The sequence below is a fragment of the Sinohyriopsis cumingii genome, chromosome 11, assembly GCF_028554795.1.
Source record: "Sinohyriopsis cumingii isolate HCF-2022 chromosome 11, ASM2855479v2, whole genome shotgun sequence".
In the NCBI taxonomy this organism is placed as follows: Eukaryota; Metazoa; Mollusca; class Bivalvia; order Unionida; family Unionidae; genus Sinohyriopsis; species Sinohyriopsis cumingii.
Window position 1 is genome coordinate 37,618,183 of NC_142971.1, and position 8,920 is coordinate 37,627,102.

Consider the following 8,920-nt stretch of genomic DNA (forward strand, 5'->3'; position numbering starts at 1 on the left):
TGGACCCACAGGAACACAATGATTTAGTATGACTAATTGGTGCCTAAACAGCTTATAACTGAATACAGAATGGGTTTGAAAATTATTTCTGTGATATATATTAGGCATTTTATATAATTCCTCAAAATTTCTGGCTTTTAGAAAAGCTTGCAAAATAGTATAAGGGTTTTGTTATCCTTGTTCTGCACAGTGAGAAATGTTTTAATATGACATTGATGCCCAATGCTAATATGACACATTAAAAAATAAGGGCAAATTTTCCAACACAAAAACAAGGGCCACAATTCTGTAACATTTTATTAGAAAACAGTGAAATGTGAACTTTACCTAGTTCTGTTTGCTATAAAGCCTTATAGTAAATCTTGTTTTTGGTTTATAAAGTCCTTGAATGGATGGGGGAAAAAAATTGATTAAATGAAGGACAAATTTTGAAAGTCAAATACGGGCCATAATGCAATTCAGTTTTGTGAAGAACTGTAAATATTGAATCCTTTTTCATCATAGCAATGTTCCTAATTTGTACATGCTGCCATGAGAAACAAACCTGTTTGTGTTTTATAATATTTCTCAATTTTTGAACAGGGATCCACTCTGTAGAAAATCATCAATGAACATATTGAGCATTAATTGATTCCACATGATGTATGTCATGCACATTGTTGATGGACTTTATGTCCAGTTAATGACACTTAATACAAGTGCTTCACATGGTATAAGGACTCACTTTTAGTGACACAAGATTTAGGCTATACTAGATAAAGGTTGCATGAAGCCCAAATTGCACTGCACCCCCAATCGTAGTTAACCATTTCATTATACTGCAGCCCCCCCCCCACCTGATACATTGGGCAGGGGCCAGAGAAAGGTCTTAGAAAAACTGTCCCTGTTTGCTCTGCTAAGCTGGAATCTATCTAACAAGTTGGCAGGGCAATGGTCATCCAAAAAGAAACTTTTTTGCTGTATCAGGCTACAACTAAACACTCATCAACAAAAATGCATGAAACTGTGCTTGGACATAATATAGTTATTATGCATTTGTTTTGGCACAGAAAGTTTTTTCTTTGACATTTGATTGAAATCTTTTTCCTTATAAGAACCATATCCACAACTGACACTTTGTGTATATTTACATTATGGTACATGAAAAGCTATACTTTGAAAAAATATTTTTCAAAGAAATGTTTATTCCTCAATAGGGTTCCACTGATCAGAAATCATCAGCAATAGGTACACATACATTTCTGTATATATGTATGTATGTATGTATGTATGTATGTATGTATGTATGTATGTATGTATGTATGTATGTAAGTATGTATGTATGTATGTATGTATGTATGTATGTATGTATGTATGTATGTCTGTGTGTGTGTGTGTGTGCATGTATGTGTGCATGCATGCATGCATGAATGCATATATGTATGTATGTATGTATGTATGTATGTATGTATGTATGTATGTATGTATGTTGTTATGCAGTTATACGGTCTTAAACTATGTAACTGATAAAAGATAAACCAACAAGTTTAGTAAAAATCAACAAATTATTTATTTCTCAAAAAAAAGCAAAAATTGAAAGGACAGTGTTATGAATTAAATACAAAATGATCCTATCACAAGTCCAGAAGTATAGTGTACCAAATAATTTCCAGCAATGTTCTGAATGAATTCCAATCTTGAACAAGCTAATGTGCCAATAGTCCTAAAGTTAATCAGTACTTTGTAATTCCAATTAATAATTTAAAAAAATAAATTCCTCAAAAATTATAGCTTAACAGAACTAAAAGACTGGTTCCACCAGACATATGTTAAAATAGGAATGAATAATAGTTATGTAAACAACTTCACATAGCTATCTCTTGACTTATGTCACAATAATCATTTTCTAAAATACTCTGATATCTTAATGAAAATTTCCATTCAATTTGTAAACAAGGTCAGGTTTGTTTACTTAAATTTTAGCAGAAATCAGGTTGACTATAAAATTCTCAAGGGGAAAATATGTCCCTGAACTAAAATCTAAGTAAACATGTTTACAAACATTATTTTAAAATTTGGTCTACACTCATGGACAAAAGTTACATATGTAATATACTGTTTACAAAATGACTCTTACAATCTACAATCATAGACAAAAATTAAACACATTCTGGACATACATAACAATGTATATTTGTATGTATGTATTAGTGTTTTACAGCACTTCAGTATAATAATGTTTATTTGGTGCCAGCTAAACATGCCATTAAATATAAAAATAAAGAATTGCAAAAAATATTTGTGATATAAAACCTTCCCGTAAAAGCATAAAGTATTTCAACAGAAATGGACACTTTACACAAGTTTATTCCATTTGATGCAAGTACGGGGTGTGCTTAAATTTTTTTTGTCAAATTCTTATCTCATCAGTGGCAAAGCTAAAAGTTTGATACAGATATGACTATTTAAAACTTTGTCCTGCTGTCCAAACATTTTATCCACACTGACACTGTTCAATCAGATTCCAAATTAAACATAATGTCACCAACAAAAATGAACAAAAATGAAATAGGAAAGTTTAGCTTTTCCATAAGCTTATGCTAACTTTCAACATAATTAGCTTTCCATGTTAATTTCCATAATCAATATAATTAGTTTTTCTTTGTCATCTTCCAACATAATTATCTTTTCTATATTAACTTCCAACAGAGACATAATTAGCTTTTCTGTGTTAGCTTCCAACATAATTAAACTTTCTGTGTGAGCTTCCAGCATGAACATAATTAGCTTATTTTTGAGATAGTTCCAGTTTCCAGTCTGTGCATAATCATTTTTTTCCCTATGAAATTGTTAATAGCTTAGCATCACCTCACATGTACTGTATTAAGAGCAATTTCCACCTTCCACAACTTTTTCCACATCCCTGACATGTATTGATAGCAATTTCCACCTTGTACAACTTGACAACATTCATTTAATTACTCTTCAAAAGAGACCTCTCTTTGCTTGAAGGTCCTAGCTGTAATATTGTATCCTGAATGAAGACTACAATATTGCTGACAAAAACTTAATGGTCACCAAGACCATAAACCAATACCATATTCATACATATTGTTAAATCACTGAAGAGTGACTGATTCTCTTTACCATTGTCCAGCCATGCAGAAACTGTTGAAACACAGGATTTTTAGAGACCACAGAAAAGGAAATTAAAAACTTGGCCTAATGAACTATCTGAAAGTGGAGCTTATTATGATTGATTTTGGGAAACGTGCAGGCCTATACTTGACGTCATGACTGATGAAAGTGATGTCAGTTAAAGCTCATCTTCCAGTGATGATAATTGATGGATGATTGACATGAAAAGAGGTTAGAAAAGTTACCATTTCTTTAAATGCATTTAGCTCCTTCCATGCCTTACAACATATATATTTTTTCAAAGACCTGCACAATTTGGTGCCAAATCAGCAATAAAAGATAACAGAACTTTACTTCAAGTACAGTGAAATCTTACTGAAGGTTTATGTACCCATGCTGGTCAGTATACAATGTATTTGAGCTATATTACTTCAAACAAGCAGAGCAGAGCTGGGTACCTGGAAGAAATTTGTATCATGGTATACCATAGTGTTTCTAAACATACCATGATACATACCATGGTATACCGCAATTATATTAGGGACCAACAATTTAATTCTCTGTAGCAGGGGCTGACACATTTTAAAACTCTGACTATTAATAGGTGTAACAAATATCTTATGCTGATTTATAGCAAAACAAAAGTATATTCTATCACTATATTATCAAGAGATAATAGAAACTATGAAATAATAGATGAATTTTCAAAGTGTATGTCAATAGTTGGATAAGTTGTAATCTAAAAATTAGACGACTAAGCTTACACATTAGCTGGCACCCTGTGAAAGGCATTGTGTTATTAGAAAAGTTGTTGATAAAAATAGGAAGTGTTGAAACTAAAGCCAACAATTTAACAGCTACACTATTGGTATAATAGGCAAGGAAACTTTGAGTGGGATGCTAACACCTGGGCAAGATATTTATCAGAGCGAGCCAGTAAACATCAAGTAACATAAAAGACACTCAACAAATGAGAAAATATTTAGTGGACTTCAGAAACTGCATAGAATTCACACAAAAAACAAGCACTTTCCTGGAAATCTTAGGATGTCTGGCAGTCCTACAAAGGAATGCATTACTAAACAAATGGCTCCTTGTGTACGTTAGAACTGGTACTGTTACTAAAAGAAGGGAAGACCTAGAAATACAGGAAATAGAATCCATTTGGTTACAGATCACTCCGGAAAAAGCTAAGGCCTACTTTGTTTTGTATACAGAACCTCAGACATCATGAAGAGAATGAATTTTACATTCTTGGCAATATAAATTGAGACATCTCAATGATCAAATAAAAGTAAATAGGATGGATTTTATTGCTTCATTAGGAATGGAGCAATTAGTAAATGAAACAACTCCAGAGTAACATCTACCTCTAAAACTCTTATAGACCATATTTATGCCAATACAAAAGAAAATGTTTTGGAAGTAATGGTTTCAAAGATTGATACAAGTGACCACTCTGAAATTTTTCTAACATGTAAAATCAATGGTGCATCAAAACAAAATAATATCCATAAATCCATTACTTATAAATCTTTTCAAAACTTTGATACTGATAAATTCCTGGAAGAGTTGAAACAGATTCCATGGAATACAGTCCAAATCCTTGAAGATATTGATGATGTTTTAAATACTTGGACAGAGTTTTTCATCAGTAAAGTGAACAAACATACCACTTTAAAAACACACAGGATAAAAAAAGACCACCAGACAGGCTGGATTTTCCCAGAAATTTTAGAAGCAATAAAGCAGAGACACCAACTAAAATTAGTAGGAAATGAAGCTGACTATAGAGTTTGGAGGAATAAAGTTAGTAAAATGATATGTCAAGCCAAACAAGTGCACTACAAAAGAGTACTGGATGAAAACAGAAATAACCCCAAAGTTATTTCTTAATGTCTTTTTGTTATAATTGCTGAACAACTTAAAGAACCAAGAACTTCATCTGATCATCTGGAACTCAAAAATGTTTGTGCTATAAAAACTCCCAAACAATATAAAGTTTGAAATTCCTGAAATGAGTCCTGAATTTGTGTTGAAATATATTTTTAAAAATAGATGATTGTAAAGCCACAGGATTTGATATGATTGGACCAAGGTAACTAAAGGCACCTCCAACAGTAGATAGTATTTGCAATGAAAGTTTTATGTCTATCACATTTCCGCAAACATGGAAAACTGCCTAAGTTACACCATTGCTTGAAGCAGGAATAAAAGATGATGTAAGTAACTACAGACCCATCTCTATCCTTCCTCATCCCTCCAAATTACTAGAAAAACATGTGCATGATTCTTTTCTCAACTATTTGAACACTTATGATCTTATTCATGATAATCAGTCTGGCTTTTGCCAGAATCACTCCTGTGAAAGTGCACTTATATCTTTGATTGAAGAATGGCTGAAAGCATTTGATGAAGGACAAATGGTAGGTACTATTATGGTTGATTTTCGTAAAGCTTTTAATCTTGTAGACCATGAACTTTGCTTGAAAATCTAAAAATCTATCAAGCTTTAATATAACTTCTTGTGATTCTGTTCTTGGTGTATTTACAGATAACAATCTTACTTGGTCTATTCACATTAAACATGTTTCAAAAAGGTTAATTCTTATCTTTGGCTATTGAGGAAATTCAAAACATTCATTCCTCTTCAGTATTGGGTCATCTTTTATAAAAGCTACATTCAGCCATATCTGGACTACTGTAATGTAATTTGGGGTAATACCTCTAATTCAAACATAACAACACTTTTAAGACTCCAAAAGAGGGATTGCCATTTAATTCTAGATCAAAGTATAGACAATTTTCAGGATGCAATGAATAATATAAAGATTTTAACAATACATGAAAGAATATGTATTAAAAAGGCCAAATTGATCTATAAAGTATCCAGAAAAGCCATTCCTGTCAATCTAAGCAATATCTTGCACCAAAGAGACGCTGATGATACTCCAAATTTAAGGTCCATATGAATTAAAAATTACATTATACCAAGGCCAAAGAAGGAATTGTTTAAAAAATGTTTTCAATGTACTGGTCCACTGGTATAATTCAGGATCCTAGCATTTCTTCTTTTCATAATCAATGTCTCAAATGGATGAATTCTTTAGACAGTTGAACAGTTCTAGTAAAATATATACAGCCTGCTTGTCTTTAATTTTGCATCATTTCCACAGTAGAATTTTTCAATGCAGGATGATATTTTATATTTCATATATGTTTATGTGTTCACAGATGCATGTGCATAATTGTTCCAAGCTTGATACTTTGATTTTTAGAATCACTTAATTATTTAGTGTCAAGCCAGATATTTCACATCATGTTGTATATACTGTACACAGTGTGTATAACAGCTAGAAGGCCTCAAGGTAGATTAGTTCTGTAACTAACTGAGTTAGCTTCTCTAAATGAAGTCTTTATTATTATTATTATTATTATTATTATACACTAGTAAATAACAAAATAATTACTTCTTTTTTTTTAAATTAATTTTTTTTCTAAATGTTGACTGAGCCAGAATATCTTTTACAGCTTCCCATATGGCAACCACATTGCCCCATATGGGACACATATCAAACTTGTGGTTAAAGGATCATAAATATAATTATATTTGTAATGTTCAAAAATTATATTTATAATAACTATTCTGCAAAAATAATAATTATTGAATCATTTTATCATGAAAAACGAAAACATGTAACAAATTCTGTAAAAGATTACTCAGGAATTTCTGTATATTCCTTACTGATGGTAACTACCAATGTACCTGTACAGTGAAAAAGTACAGTAGAACATACCACCAGAAACAAGTATATCTGTAAACCAATATACCAGTAATATGCATTACCTTTAGTATATACTGGAGACAGCTGTATATTGTAGAAAAATGTTACAGATTACAACTTTACATGTTTACAGGATCAATTCAACAAGAGGTAAAAACCATGTCTAAGCTTGTAAATGAAGCATGTTCTTATTTGTGCACAATCAACATTGTAATGAAAAATAATTTGCAAATAAATAAAATTAAATGTGCAAAAATTTAGAACCTTAATTACAGTAAAGCACATAGTTTAAGGCATCTTGCAATTGTCCATTTTTCTCAACATTTTAAAAAAATACTTTTCCAACAGTTACAAATAAATAATAACTCAATATAATCCCCAAAGATATATGTTTTGCTAGGTTAAAAAAATTGTTCTATTGAAACTTGGGCTTCTTGTATTGTAAAAAAAAATTCCCTCTGGTTTGCACCAATTTTTGCGAGAAGAAGATCTCAGTAACTGTAACTGGTCAGTCTCGTTAGTCAGTATGATATGTCATTATTCAAATTTCCATCAGAAAGGCAACTGGTATTTTAATGGCAAAAAATCTGATCACATCACATACAATCTGAGAACTATTTCCAACTTTACCGAATGCCAGTGATATGCTTTGAGGTAGTTCATGATAAAGCTCTTTGATGACTTTGGTCTAATACCATGTTTAATCAAAATTCAATTTAAGAATACAGTCTCTAGATTGGTAGTAAGTCAAGTAAATCAAATGCAAGATAATGCCATTACAATGTGTGGATTTCATTATCGAATGCATGACATCTTGATGATATAAGTATACATTCCAAGTCTGATCAAAGTCTGATCAGAAATATGACCTCTAGTGATGACCTCTAGTGTGGTAACAAGCCTAGCCAATCAGATGCAAGATCACCTCAGTGCCATCTTTAGATTTAGCTCATTATCAAAGTCTTCCAAGAGCTCAATGATATAAAGCTCATATTCTAAGACTTATTAAAATTGGATCAGAACTATGATTTCATGAATGATAACAAAATAATCAGATACCAGACAGCTTAATTAATATGCATGTATTTCATTCAGTCATTAATGAACTTGCCTGAAATATGGATCATATAAGCATATATTCCAAGTTTGATCAAACTTAAGTCAGAAATGTGGCAACAACCTAAACCGATCAGACACAAGATTTCCTATTTACTAGACTTAGATCATGCTTGTATTTGAATTTCTCTGATATTTGTTCCATAAACCCGTAATCCAGTTTTCATTAAAACTGGATGAAAAACATGGCTTTCAGAGTGGTAACAAGCAAATGTTCACAGATAGTCAACGTTCCATGTAAAAAACATGCTCAATCCTTATGGTCAGGTGAGTTACAAATGAATGTCAATTTGTCAGTGCAATAATGTAATCTATCTAGTACTATCAGAATTAATTAAAGTATAAGAGAATGAGTCTAGGAATTTCATATGACACAGGAGCTACCAAGCATGATTGATTCATCACCAGAAAACTGGGGTGGCAAAGAATGGATAATGAATTACTTTGCCACTCAGTCATAGGCAGCCTTTCCCCACAGATTCCTTTTTCTTGCTGATGCTAGGGGTAAAAAGAAGACCATCTTTAAGGTAAGGTTCTTGAGAGTGGTTCACAAAACAGATAGCAACCAAATAATACACAAAAAGATTCCATCTAGGTATTACAGGGTGAGAGTCTGGTCCATTAAGGTGATTGTAGCTTTACAGGTTGTAAAATAGTTTTCTGGAATTTAAGATAAGACCATTTCTTCCTGTTAACTGCTGAATGTTGAAACTTTCAAGTTAGCCCAAGTGGAGGACATGCTTGATGTCAGCTTAACACCATTTACAAGAATGCATGATTGGAAGTCGTCTGGAAAAAAACACATGTTGATAGAACTTTGTGTTTTGGAGGAGTAATGATAACAAGATTTTCAAGATGGATGCCATGGTGGCCACATTTGATACAAGATTGGTACCAAATCC